Source organism: Spermophilus citellus (genome assembly GCF_964194105.1).
Source record: "Spermophilus citellus genome assembly, chromosome: 12".
NCBI lineage: Eukaryota > Metazoa > Chordata > Mammalia > Rodentia > Sciuridae > Spermophilus > Spermophilus citellus.
Window position 1 is genome coordinate 17468300 of NC_138198.1, and position 14090 is coordinate 17482389.

The 14090-nt window shown below is 44.4% G+C and overlaps 2 long non-coding RNA genes across 3 annotated transcripts in view; both read right to left on the bottom strand.

The window, feature by feature from the left end:
• LOC308631778 overlaps positions 1-14090 on the bottom strand; it is a 67531-nt gene that overhangs the window by 16512 nt on the left and 36929 nt on the right. The window lies entirely within an intron of this gene.
• Positions 3063-7819, bottom strand: LOC308631876. 2 transcript variants are annotated; one of them, XR_014018366.1, is made up of 5 exons: positions 7663-7819; positions 6100-6200; positions 3739-3824; positions 3526-3648; positions 3063-3391 (listed from the first exon to the last, which is right to left on the bottom strand). It is a non-coding gene; the product is annotated as an uncharacterized lncRNA (long non-coding RNA). The 2 variants fall into 2 exon arrangements; XR_014018367.1 differs by lacking the exon at positions 3739-3824 and having other exon boundaries at positions 7663-7810.

Consider the following 14090-nt stretch of genomic DNA (forward strand, 5'->3'; position numbering starts at 1 on the left):
CAGGTCCCTATTTTGTCATGCAGATAGGGAATGCAGAAGGAAAATCATGTTTTACACATTCCCACCAAATGAAATACAGTTAGCAAGTCTTTTTCTGATTTATTTAAATATTACCCAGTTATATTTTTCTACCAGGATTATTAATAGACCACTAATTTGTCCAAAATGATGGAGACTGCGAACCTTATTATCTAGATCCCTTTCTTATGCACAATCTTGAAGAAAATTTCAAGTCTAAATCGAGGCAATGAAAATGAATTCAAAATTAAGGGCTTTGTGCTCTGAAAGCAAAGCTTGCTTGCTTTTCTCTTTCACCTTGATAGCAAGGTCAAGCTGCATTTGGGGTACTTTGTCTGGGACGGGTCCATCTGGACAGCAGCGGGAAGCCTGAGTACACGTGGAGTCAGAGAAAATGCTTGGGCACTGGTTACAATTCCTAAAGCTAAGCCTCTGTTTCATCATCTGCAAAACGAGGAGAGATCAACTCTCCTCAAGAAGTTCGTGTGGGGACCATTTGAGTGCTCCCCATGTGTTGCCTGGTGAATGCTACACCTGCTGGTGAGGCAGGTGGGATGTCCTCAGGATGGCTGGATGGCGGCTCAGGGCCTGCCCCATGTACTGCAATGACCTTGCCTCAGGGAAGGCATGCTCACATGTCCTTATTCCCAACCTTCTGCCTCGGCTGCGGCACGCAGGTTCAGGAACACGACATGGGGACCGTGTCATTGCCATCCAGCGTGACCTGCCCACAGCCATCTTGAACTGTAGCCACCATGTTTGCTCCTGAGCATCCCTGGTGTCCCCCCACACAGTGTCCCAGCACACCACAAGTCAACGAGACCACTGGGGTGGAGTGTGGCCCTTTAGGATTGGCGACTGGGTGGTGGGAATGTGCCTGACTCTTAAAAGAGGTACGTTCTGGCTTGGTTGAAGTCACTTTTGTCCTAATCTATATCTAGGTCTCTCCTTTGATCCACAGTCCATGGATCCTCTTAGTTTTGCTACCACTCAGAACCATGTTTCTGTCAGTCAGTCTGTCCTCCAATAAACTGCAGTCTGTGCTCTGTCTCTATTTTCAGTTCCATGGCACTTTGGGTACATTCTAACAAACTGGGACTGGGCTGTCCCAGGACATCTCTATTATTATTTTTTTTTCTTTTTAATGGGGGGGGGGGCGCCAGGGATTGAACTCAGGGGCACTCGACTACTGAGCCCCATCCCCAGCCCTATTTTGAATTTTATCTAGAGACAGGGTCTCACTGAGTTGCCTAGTGCCTCACTTTTGCTGAGACTGGATTTGAATTTCTGATCCTCCTGCCTCAGCCTCCCGAGCTACTGGGATTATAGGCTTGCGTTACCACACCCAGCTAAAATATCTTCTTAAAAGAGAGGTATATTGAAGTGTTTGGGGGTTGAAATTCTAGGATAGTTATAGTTTGTTTAGCAACCCTTGAGCAAAATGTAAGCAAAAGAGTTGGTAAGTTAATATGACACCTGATTCCTACAACAGTCATGAGTGTATGCGTGATTGTTATCCCATGCTCTCTATGCATCCAGGTTAGAAAATATTCATTCTCAAAACTTTAAGTTTTTTCAAATAACCCAATGAGTAAATGGGCCAAAGAAACAAATAACCCAATCAATAAAGGGGCCAAGGAATTGAACAGATACTTCTCAGAAGATGATAGACAATCAATCAAAAAATATATGAAAAAAAGTTTAACATCTCTAGCAATTAGAGAAATGCAAATCAAAACTACTCTAAGATTGCATCTCACTCCAGCAGAATGGTAGCTATTATGAATACAAACAATAATAAGTGTTGGTGAGGATGTGGGGAAAAGGCGCATTCATACATTGCTGGTGGGACTGCAAATTAGTGCAACCAGTACGGAAAGCAGCGTGGAGATTCCTTGGAAAACTGGGAATGGATCCACCATTTGACCCAGCTATCCCTCTCCTCAGTCTATACCCATAGGACATAAAAACAGCATACTACAGGGACACAGCCACATCAATGTTTACAGCAGCACAATTCACAATAGCTAAACTGTGGAGCCAACCTAGGTGCCCTTCAGTGGATGAATGGATAGGGAAACTGTGGCATATATACACAATGGGATATTACTCAGCATAAAAGAGAATAAAATCATGATACTTGCAGGTCAATGGATGGAACTGGAGAAGATAATGCTAAGTGAAGCAAGCCAATTCCAAAAAACCAAATGCTGAATGTTTTCTCTGACATGAGGATGCTGATCCATAACGGGGGATGTGGTGGGGGAGTATGAGAGGAATGGAGGAACTTTAGATAGGGAAAGGCAGAGGGGGGGGAAGGGAGAGGGCAGCAGTGTAGGAAATACAGTGGAAAGAGATGGACATCATTACCCCAAGTGCATGTGTGAAGACACGAATGGTGTGACTCTACTTTGGGTACAACCAGAGACATGAGAAATTGTGCTCTATATGTGTGCTATGAATTGAAATGCATTCTGCTGTCATATATAACAAATTAGAATAAATCAATAAATTTTTAAAAATTAAGTTTTTTTCTACACAAAAATGTAAAAACAAAACCAAAAACTCACCCCACATAATGAGTCTGAAAGCCAAGACTGAGGTATCTCTCCACCATTCTGAATACACAAAAGTGGTTGAGGCTGGCCTCCAACTTGACATCCTCCTGCCTCAGCCTTCTGAGCCACTGGGAGGACAGACGTGTGCCATTGTGCCCCATCCAACTGCCTTTTATAAAAGGCTTCCTGAAAGCTACTCTAATTGCTATGGATTTACAGATCAAATGAATTTACAGATAGAAATCCTGAGGAATGTCTGTGGAGTTAAATCAGTCACCATTATGACCTCAAACACATCTCAGCCTTGTTTCCTCATGGACTATATCGCCATGGCACATGGGAGACTCGACATGAAAAAGTTCTGGGTATGAACTCCAAATGATGCTTGTTTACTGTATGCTTGTTTACTGTAACTAAAAAAGAACTTTTTAAAAGCCTTTCTAGACCTTCTTCCTTCATCTGTGCAACGGGGTGTTAAGACTAGTCTTGGCATCCAAGCACCCGACAAAGGGACATTCCTAGCCATTAGAATGAGGGCGATTAGTGTGGCTCATGGTCAGGCACGTGAAAGTGGGCTGGGGCTACTGAGGTCTGGGTTTGAGACCCTGCTCATGCCACTTAGAGTATTATGCTTCTTACAGTTGTTCTCACCTGGAATTTCCTTTGAGGATTCTATAAGAAAGCTTGGAGAGCCAGGTGCGGTGGTGCAGGCCTGTCATCCCAGAGGCTTGGGAGGCTGAGGCAGGAGGATCATGAGTTGGAGGCCAGCCTCAGCCACTTAGCAAGGCCCTCAGCAACTCAGGGAGACCCTGACTCTAAATAAAATACAAAATAGGGCTGAGGATGGGGCTCAGTGGTCGAAGGCCCCTGGGTTCAATCCATGGTACCCCCAAAAAGAAAAAAAAAAAAACAGGAATAGTTTGGAGAATTGAATAAGGTCAGCACGTACCATACGTCATTTGCTCGGTACGGCTGGGGCTGTAGCTCAGAGGTAGAGCACTCTCCTAGCATGCATGAGGGAGGCACTGGGTTCCATCCTCAGCACCACATAAATATAAGATATTGTGTCCACCTATAACTAAAAAATACATATTAAAAAAAGTTGCTTGGTAAAACCTGCACAAACACTTTTCAAATCATAAAAATATTTGGGCACATGTACCACGCACTGCGGATAAAGGCACAGCTCCTACACAGAGAGCTGACAGCGACTTTTTTCCCATAATGAGGGCAGACGAGCGCATTCTCCTTTATCAGCAAAAGAAAACTGTAGAAATGTTCGCAGGGATATCAGTGGGAAGTCATTCTTTGTTCTAATTTCTAGAGGACTGAGCTGGTGCCTTCACAATAATAGTATCCATAATAATGGAGGAAAAATGAGTAGCAGAGATAAATACAAACCACAGAATAAAGCGTCATTGCTTCGCCAGTCCAAAATGCAGTTACACCCAGGGCCATTCTATTGCGTTCTGAGAAACGGGCCGCTGTAAATTTTAATGTGGGGCAAAAAAAAAAAAAAAAAGGCAATTTCCTTATACCACAAATGTTTTGCTTTCATAGTGTCTGATTTTATCATCTTTGCATTATCTTTTCAGTTGCTGCTTTTTTTTTTTTTTCTAAACACACGGCCAAGCCCTCTTTTCCATGAAAATTCCCCCATGTTTGGCTGAAGATAAAACTAGTTTAAATTCATAGCAGCAAGAATGTGTGGATAACCTAAATATCCATTAACAGGACAGACTACAGGATTTCCATCAAAAGAATTCTGCACAATAGGAAAAAAACAGACGAGATCAACGGGTGGCACGGGGAGATCTCATCCACATGGGGGTCTGACGCAGACTGGACAAGACATTTTGTGTCCATGAACAAGTCTGACACAGAACGTGATTACCTAGGATAACAGTCAATTTTGACAAAATAAACAATTGGTGAATGTGGTAACGGGTAGGTGGAGGTTTTTGTATTATTCTTGGGACTTTTCTGCAAGTTTGGAATTATATCAAAATTAAAAAGTCAAAAAAGTTGTGTTTTAAGAATTCATATAGCAACAGTAGAATGTGAATGAAGAATAATAATTATTATTTTTCCCCCTTTGGGACCAGGGATTGAACCCAGAGATGCTTAACCACTAAGCCACCTCCTCAGCACTCTCTTTTTTTATAAAATATTTTTAGTTGTCAATGGACCTTTATTTATTTATATGTGGTGCTGAGAATCAAACCAAGGGCTTCACATGTTAGGCAAGTGTTCTACTACTGAGCCACAACCCCAGCACCCCCAGCCCTTTTTAAAATTTTTATTTAGAGACAGCATCTCATTGAGTGGTTTCGGGTCTCACTAAGTTGCTGAGGCTGGCCTCCATCTTGTGATCCTCCTGCCTCAGCCTCCTGATCTTCTGGGATTATAGGTGTGCACCATCGTGCCCGGCTTGATGAGGCCCTAAGCAACTCAGAGAGACCCTGTCTCTAAATAAAATACAAAAAAGGGTTTGGGATGTGGCTCAGTGGTTGAGTGCCTCTGGGTTCAATCCCCAGTCCCAAAAGAGAAAGAAAGAAAAATCATGTTATGTGCATGTGATAAATATGATACAGGAAACTTCACCTTTATGCATAGAGAACCAATCAAATAAAAATTAAGATAAAAGCAAAAGGAATTAACAGATAAGCAAAAAAAAAGAGTATAGGGAGAAGAATGGGAGGGGGAGGAAGGACAGGAGGGAAAGGGGGACTCTAAGCTGAAATCAGATTCCATGTATGTATGAGTTTGTTGGAATGAACCCAACTACAATGTATAACATGAAGCTCTAATAAAAAAAAAATCCTATGGAAAGGAAAATTGAGAAACTTGTTTTGTATTTTAAATATATACCACAGTGTTAGTGCTTTTAATAAACAGATGAAGCACTGCTATCTTTTCGAATTATGCACAGGAGGGGAGGGGAGGGGGGATAGTAGGGGATAGGAAAGGTAGCAGAATACAACAATTACTAATAGGGCATTATGTAAAATTGTGGATGTGTAACCGACATGATTCTGCAATCTGCATTTGGGGTAAAATTGGGGGTTCATAACCCACTTCAATCTAATGTATGAAATATGATATGTCAAGAGCTTTGTAATGTTGTGAACAACCAATTAAAAAAAAAAGAATTATGCACAGCAAAGATAAAAACCTATCCACCCTCACCGGCCTCCAAATGATAGTATTTTTATTTTAAAAATGTTGCAAAAAATAATTTATTGATGCACGGCCTCCCTCACCTTTTAATGAGAAGCTCGTGGAAGGTAAAGGACTATGTCTTGATCACTTTCTTATCCTTAATGGCTCTGAGATGATACCTAGCCATTAAGAGTTACTCAATATGTTTCGTTCAATCAAATTAATGCTATGTTGAGCATCAATCAGGTTGCAGGTTTATGATGACCTGTTGCAAAGGCCTAAGTGCGTGTCAGCAAACCACTATCATGAAGATTTCTCTCTACATATAAAAGTCCTGCTTGCTGGGTGCGGTGGCACATACCTATAATCCCAGTAGCCCAGGAGGCTGAGGCAGGAGGATTGCAAGTTGGAGGCCAGCCTCAGCAACTTAGTGAAGCCTGGAGCAACTTAGCAAGAACCTGTCTAAAAATAAAAAAAAAAAAAAATTAAAAAGTGGGCTGGAGATGTGAGTCAGTGGCTAAGAGCCCCTGGGTTCAATCCCTGGTACCAAAAAATAAAAATAAAAATACAAAATAAGTCATGCTTAGCGATCCAAGGTGCTATCCTTTTTTCCAAGTTAAATAAATCATCCAGAATTATTAACTTGATTCCTTTGCCTATAGCTTGATGCCTTATGACAGGTACATTATACTCCTACTCTCAAAATTAATTCTCCAAAATAAATTCATCGTCTGCTCTTTCGAGATTTGGACCTCACTTTTAGGAAACAGCTTTTACTTATTCTAGGGACCACAAACTGGCTGCTAACCAGCAGGTGCGCATGCGTACACACGTGTGTCTAAGTGAGTTGTCAACACACAAAGTTGAAGCATTCCAGCACCTACTGAAAAAACAAAAGATCATCCAACAATGAGCCCTTCATTCCCAAGTGACAACAGTATGCAAGCACCCCAAAGCTAGCTGCTGCCTCGCAGATGGACCGTCCATTCTCCAACTGCCCAGTTCCTAGCATCCCACTCTGAGTGTGTCCTATGATTTCTGGCCCCTGGACCATTTTGATTATTTTATAGCCACTTGTTTGGGACCCCTCATTGACACCCTAAGTGCCCCATATCCTGTTTAGTTTCTGCCTTATCCCCTTGCACCCAATCCCACACTTGCAGGCCGTGGTAGAAAATGACTCTTGCACCACCCAAAATGTACTTTGGAGCCTCCCACTAAGGTAGAGGGTTAAAAAACAAAACAAAAAAAAATTAAATAAAATAAAAACGACTTGATTCACTTAATAGCCATGATCCATCCCCCACACGATGCACAGGGACGAGAAAGACAAATAGGACAAGTTTCCCTTTTTTCTTTGATGAGTTCACAGTGTTTTGCAATCTCGCAGCGCTTGCTACTTTGCAAAAGGGCTTTAATAATATGCATCATAGCTTATTAGTTCCCCTTAAGAATCATGCGGGGGGGGGGGGGGAATGCGGGGCAATTATTTTCCTGGCTTTAGAGTGAAGAGAGTTGCCCTGGGAGACATTCCACGTTGATTGAATTTAAACGAACCATTCTTTTTTTTTTTTTTTTTTTTTTTTTTTTTTTTTTCCCAGCGCCAGGCATTCTTCTCGCTTCTAGAATGACTGCCAAGGGCAGGAGGACAGCAGGACAGGAGGACACAAGTCAGACCTCAGGACACGTCCCACCCCCTAAGATTAAGAGACGGCTCCCCGGCTGGGCGGCCATGACCTCCAGGAGGAAGCCCATGCCCAGCCGAGGCCTGATGCCAGGAGCTGGCCCCATGGCGACCCAAGGGCGGTGGCCTTCCAGCAGCGGGGACCCTGCCAAGTGCAAGGGCGCCCGGCTCCCGGCCCTGCTGGAGCGCACCCTGGGCTGGTCCACGGGCCCGCATTTCCCAAGCTCTGCCCCTACTTACGGAGCTGCTGCCCTGGCAGGGGCCGCCCGTGGTGGCACCGCCGCGACCTGGCCTGGACGTCGCCGGACGCTCCGAGCCGGGCGTGCACCGGACGGGACGGCGTGAGGGACCGCACTGCCCAATCAGGGCCTGTGTGGGCCCAGAGATATAAATAGACGGTACTGGAAGGCGGCGTGAGGACCAGTGCCCCGCTGGGCAGGAGGGAGGGTGCTGGCCGCCACTCGAGGAAGACAGCTGTGGATGGGGCCCCAGGCCACGTACTTCCGCTGCGCGGCACGTTCTGCGCTTGCGCAGTGCCTTCCCGCGCGCGGATGCCTCGCACCCACAGTCCCACGTGCTGCTCTGAGCTGGCGCCCGGGCCTTCGCACTCTGATTCTGCGCACCCAGACCCACGTGCTACTCTGCGCTTGCGCACTGCCTTCCCGCTCTGATTCCGCGCCACCCTCCAGTCCCCCAGGCTGCTCTGCGCTTGCTCAGAGCCTTCTCGCGTGGATTCCTCACATCCCGGCCCACGGGCTGCTCTGCGCTTGCGTCATGCCTCCCCCCAGGATTTCCTCTCACCCACCTCGTCTTGTGGGCCCTTCTGTGCTTCCGCAGTGGCTTCCCGCGCCGTTTCTTCGCACCCAGGCCCACGTGCTGCTCTTCTCTTGCGCAGACGCCTTCCCGCTCTGATTCCGTGCCACCCTCCAGTCCCACGGGCTGCTCTGCGCTTGCTCAGTGCCTTCCCGCGCTGATTTCCTCGCGCCAACCCAGTCCTGTGGGCCAGTCTGCGCCTGCGCACGCCTCCACACACACCCCTCTCGGAGCACTCTGCGCCTGCGCACGGTCTTCCCGCGCTTTGGGGCGTGCCTTGGTGGACTCCCGTGGAGGCCCGAGCTGGGTGAGGACACGGGTTTCAAAGAGCGTCTGGAACTGTGGCCTGTTAAGGTAACAGATCTTTTACTTGATCTTCTAAGATTGCAAAAAGCGCGGATGACCTGAGTGGGTGGGCATGGCTCAGGGTCGCGTTGCCAGATAAAACGTAGAAGCTCCAAGTTCCCGATGTGCCATCGATGTCTTCTTGAGCGTCCTGTGTCCCAAATAGGGCGCGATCTGTCCCCTTTCTGCTCGGTGTCAGTTTGCTGTTGCTCTGGTCTGTGCATTTCTTGGTGGTGGCTGTCCCCCTGAGTCTGGGCCATCCGCGAGTGGGTGGATGGTGACCTCCATTTCCAACGGAGGATCTCGGGGAGGGTCGCATCGGGTGGGAACCTTTCCCTGGAGAGATGGCCCACGATGTCCCCCTGGGTGAATGAGGAAGCCACATGAGATGGGCTCGTTTCTCCTGCGGGTGACACCAGTTTCTTCACTCGGATTTAGTTGGGGACAAGATCCCAGGTGGGACTGTTCACAGGTGGTGGGACCTCTAGGTGAGGCCACTGGGAAAATCTTTAGAAGGGTGCCCCAGAAGGGGGAAAGTCGGGGGACGGCAGCGTTGTCCCCCTGCAGTGATCACCCAGCATGTCCACCAGAGGCCCAAAGCATCTGGTTTACCCAATCATGGCCTGGAAGCTCCCAAACTCTAGGCCAGAATAAACCTGTTGTCTTTCTAAGTTGCTTATCTCAGGCGTTTCATCATAGTCGTGTGAAACTGACCAACCAAACAGCCATCCATCGCCAGAATGCATTTCCAGAACTTCCTCACCACCCCCGATCAGAAGCTGAGTACTCCTTAAAAAAATGACTCTCCATCTCTCCCTCCTCACCCCACACCCAGGAACCTCGGTTCTACTTTCTGTGTATGAATGTACCTATTCTAGGGGAACCTGGATAAATAGAAGCTTATCATAGTTATCCTTTGGTGATTCATTCTTGAATTCAGCATGTCCTCAAGATTCGTCTGTCGTAGCCTATGTCAAGAATTTCTTTCCTTTTAAAGGCTGAATCGTAGTCCACAGCACATGTGTATCGCATTGGGGAAAAAAAATGTATCTTGGTAAGTAGAGTTTCCTTAAAACATTTTAGAAGTTGTTCACATCGATGAAAAACATTTTAGAGGGAATCCCAGCAGCTCCAGAGGCTGAGGCAGGAGGATTGCAAGGTGGAGGCCAGCCTCAGCCACTTAGTGAGGCCCTCAGCAGTTTATCAAAAGCCTTTCTCTAAGTAAAAAAAAACAAAAATTTAAAAAAGGGCTGGGGCTGGAGCTCTGTGGTGAAGCACCCCCTGTTTGGATTCCAGGATGGTTTTATTCTCCGCAGTAAGGAAATCCTCAAATCCTGGGTGGATAAATATTCAGCTCCTATTTCAGGCACGATCCAGGTAGTTTCTGATCCTATATGCAGTGATCTTATGTAATCTAATGGCGTAGGTTCAGGTAGCTTGGCCTCATCTCTCTTAATTGACATAAGAAGCCTGCAGGAAATGAATTTTCTTTTTCGTAACTGGCTGGACAGGAGCATTGCAAGACTCTTGAGGTGTGACTCCTGGGTGTCACTAACCCAGGTCCCTTCTCTGTTCGTGGCTCCACCTTTCCCTTCAAGGATTGCCCCTGTCTTTTCAGGATGGGCTCACATTGCCTCCAGCCAGGGGAAAGAGCTCTTCCCCTATGTGTGACTTCTGCTCACGTATCCTTGGGCCGAACTGAAGTCACATTGCCACATCCAGCTGCAGGGCTGTGGCTTGGGAAATGCAGTTTAATCCTCTGTGGCCAATATATATATTTTTTTATTATTCAGAAGAAGGGAGAATGATTTGATATATCCCATCTAGCATTCTGTGTGGTGTGCACTCTCTAGAAATCCAGGAACTCATGAACGTTCATGAACTTTCATGAAGTCTTCCACCTCTTCTTTGTAACCTTCTGGTTTAGTTTTTTTTTTGGCAGGGTGGGGGGTGGGTACCAGGGATTGAACCCAGGGGCCCTCAACCCCTGAGCCCCGTCCCCAGCCCCTTTTTATATTTTATTTAGAGACAGGGTCTCGCTGAGTTGCTTAGGGCCTTACCAAGTGGCTGAGGCTGGCCTCCACCTTGCGATCCTCCTGCCTCAGCCTCCCGAGCCACCGGGATGACAGGTGTGGGCCACTGCGCCCAGCCAATCCTCCCTCTCTTCTGCATTCAAATATGAAAACCTTTTATTAGTCTTAAAAAAACTATTCCAAAAGTCTTTCTTTTTTTGCTTCTCTTCCCTGACAATTTATTCTCATCTTTCCTGTTCAATGTCAAGTTTAAAATATGTGACCTGGGCTGGTGGGTGGTCATTTCCTTACTACTCCTGACCTTTCTGCTTCTGTGCTTACCGATGTGCTAAAATCACTCTTGGAGGGGGGGGTCACAAAAAACAGGTGAAGGGGATAGAAAGAGACAGGATAGGGTGATATCACGCTAAAAAAAAGCCATTTTTAGAAAAGTCCAATCTGGGAGCCGAGCGAGGTGGCCCATAGCATGTCATCCCAGCGGCTCGGGAGGCTGAGGCAGGAGGATTGCAAGGTGGAGGCCGGCCTCTGCAAAAGTGAGGCCCTAAGCAACTCAGGGAGACCCTGTCTCTCAATAAAATATAAAATAGGGGTGGGAATGAGGCTCAGGGGTCAAGCGTCCCTGGGTTCGATCCCCAGTACCCAAAAGAAGAAAGAAAAAAAAATTTCTTGCTGGGGGGGATGTGACCTGAAGAATATGAAGGCGTTTCAAGGGTGTGCCCACGGACTGTCTCTAAGGCCACTTGCAGCCTGTGGCCTGGGACTCTTTTGGTGAAGAAATCCCCAGGTAACTTCAGGATAAGGATTTGGGGCACAGGTGTGAGGTCCAGGAGATTTGTAGATACAGAGAATGGATGAGCTGCCATCGGCCTGAGGCCCTGAGTGACTGTCTGGATGAGATGGTAGAGGCCCTGAAATCAGAGAGGAAAGCATGTTCAAGAGAGACGCTCAGAGGAACCGAAAAACAGCCAACAGGGGGATTTTTGAAAGCTGCAGGAAGAAGAGGTCCAGGAGAGAAGGAGGGAGATAAAAATACACCTTCTATAGCCTGAAAAGAGCAGAAAGAGAGACTTCATGGTTGCAGAGACACAGCAAGCAGCAAGTGATCTTGAAGGTCACACTACCAAATGACCCAGAGAGGTCCCGGACTGCAGCAGTGAGCCAGGATGCGACTACATAGTCACTTTGAAGGTCCCCCGTGCCATCTCAGCGGCGAAGTAGGAAGCAGAGAGAGCTCTTTACTGGGAGCTAAAATGGAAACAGCATAGAGTTATATCATTAAGAAGCCTTAACCTCCTTTTTAAAATTTTTATTTTTTAATTTTGGGTACCAGGGATTGAATTCAGGGGCGCTCGACCCCTGAGCCCCATCCCCAGCCGTATTTTGGATTTTATTTAGAGACAGGGTCTCCCTGAGTTGCTTAGCGCCGTGCTTTTGATGAGGCCGGCCTCCCACTCGCGATCCTCCTGCCTCAGCCTCCCGATGACAGGCGTGTGTGGCCTCAGCCTCTTTTACCTACTTAGGTTTGTTTCATCAGCACAAGATAAACCCCTGCCATAAAACATATTACACATGAAGGGACCCAAGGCCAGGAGCATTCTGGAGGCAGAAACACCAGCTGTCATTACAAGGGGCTGCAGAGAAGTGGACTTTGTAAGAAAGTGTGAAGTTGAAAATAAAGGGGGGCTTGTGAAGACCCCTTTGGCTGATACCAAGGGACGCTGTGAAGCATTTCTCCAAGTCTGGAGCCTCTGTCTGGCCTCCGGAAGAACAGGAAGGGTGGAAGTCTCTCCAGTGTGTTGTGCAAATTAGCCACAGTTAGATTTGCAGCTCTGCAAATCCCCGGCTCCCAGACCCAATCCAGACGGCGGCAAAGAACCCACAGGCGACCCGCTCAGGAAGGAACCTCAGCTGCCCTCTGCTGTCCCCCAGGACCTGCTGAGCCACCCGCAGGTGCCAGGCAGTGTAAGGGGTCACGTGGGTGTGCACTGGCCCACGGCCTCTGCAGGGGCTCAGGTTTCCTCCCCAGGCAGCCAGGAGGTGGCTGGGGCTGGTGACACTGGGACAGCAAGTGACAGGATGGCACTGTAGCCCCTGCTGGAGCTGGCCGAGGACAGCCGCCGCCATCTGCCAGGCCAACTGCCCATCAGCCTTATTTATCTTATAGACCACATACAATGTAAATATGTGCATGTATTTACATATCATTATATGCCATGCATATGCAACAGAGATGCTTTTATGTTATATTGATATATTTTACAATATGTACAACATGAACATAGCTATGGTTTTATATATTAATATTATGTTATTTTATAATATATAAATATATGTTATGTTAATATATATTATCCTATATATAAGTATGTGCATATATTTACATATCATTATATGCCATGCATATGCAACAGAAATGCTTTTATGTTAATATATTTTACAATATATACAACATGAACATATCTATAGTTTTATATATAGTTAATATTATGCTACTTTATAATATGTAAATATGTGTATATGTTATGTTAATATATATTATCCTATAATATAAATATGCGCATATATTTACATATTGTTATATGCCGTGCATATTCAACAGAAATGTGTTTGTTATATTAATATATTTTACAATATATACAACATGAACATATCTATAGTTTTATGTATAGTTAATATTATATGTTACTTTATAACAAATATATGTATGTTATGTTAATATGTATTATCCTATATAATATAAATATGTGCATACATTTACATATCATTATATGCCATGCATATGTAACAGAAATGCTTTTATGTTATATTAATATATTTCACAGTATGTACAACATGAACATATCTATAGTTTTATATATTAGTTAATATTGTATGTTACTTTATAATATGTAAATATTATGTTAATATATATTATCCTATAATATAAATATGCACATACGTTTACATATCATTATATGACGTGCATATTCAACAGAAATGCATTTGTTATATTGATATATTTTACAATATATACAACATGAACATATCTATAGTTCTATATATTGGTTAACATTATAATATATACTTTATAGTATATAAATACTATATATAAACACTACATATGCTATATAATATATAAATACCATATATAAAATATGTAAATAAGTATACTTTATAATATATAAATATGTGTGTATATGTTATATATGTTAATATTATTATATATGTTAATATATATTATTCTATATAATATAAATAGTGGATATGTTTGTATATTATATGAACCTATTATATAGCAAACATGTAAATATTTATATATTAATATCATATACTGTTTTGTGATATATGAATACATGTGTTCACTTATATATATTTATATATTATATATAAGTTTATATTATATATTATGTTACATTACATATTATATTACACTACATATTATATTACATATAATGTATAATATAAATCATATAATATATAAGTGTACATTTATGAATT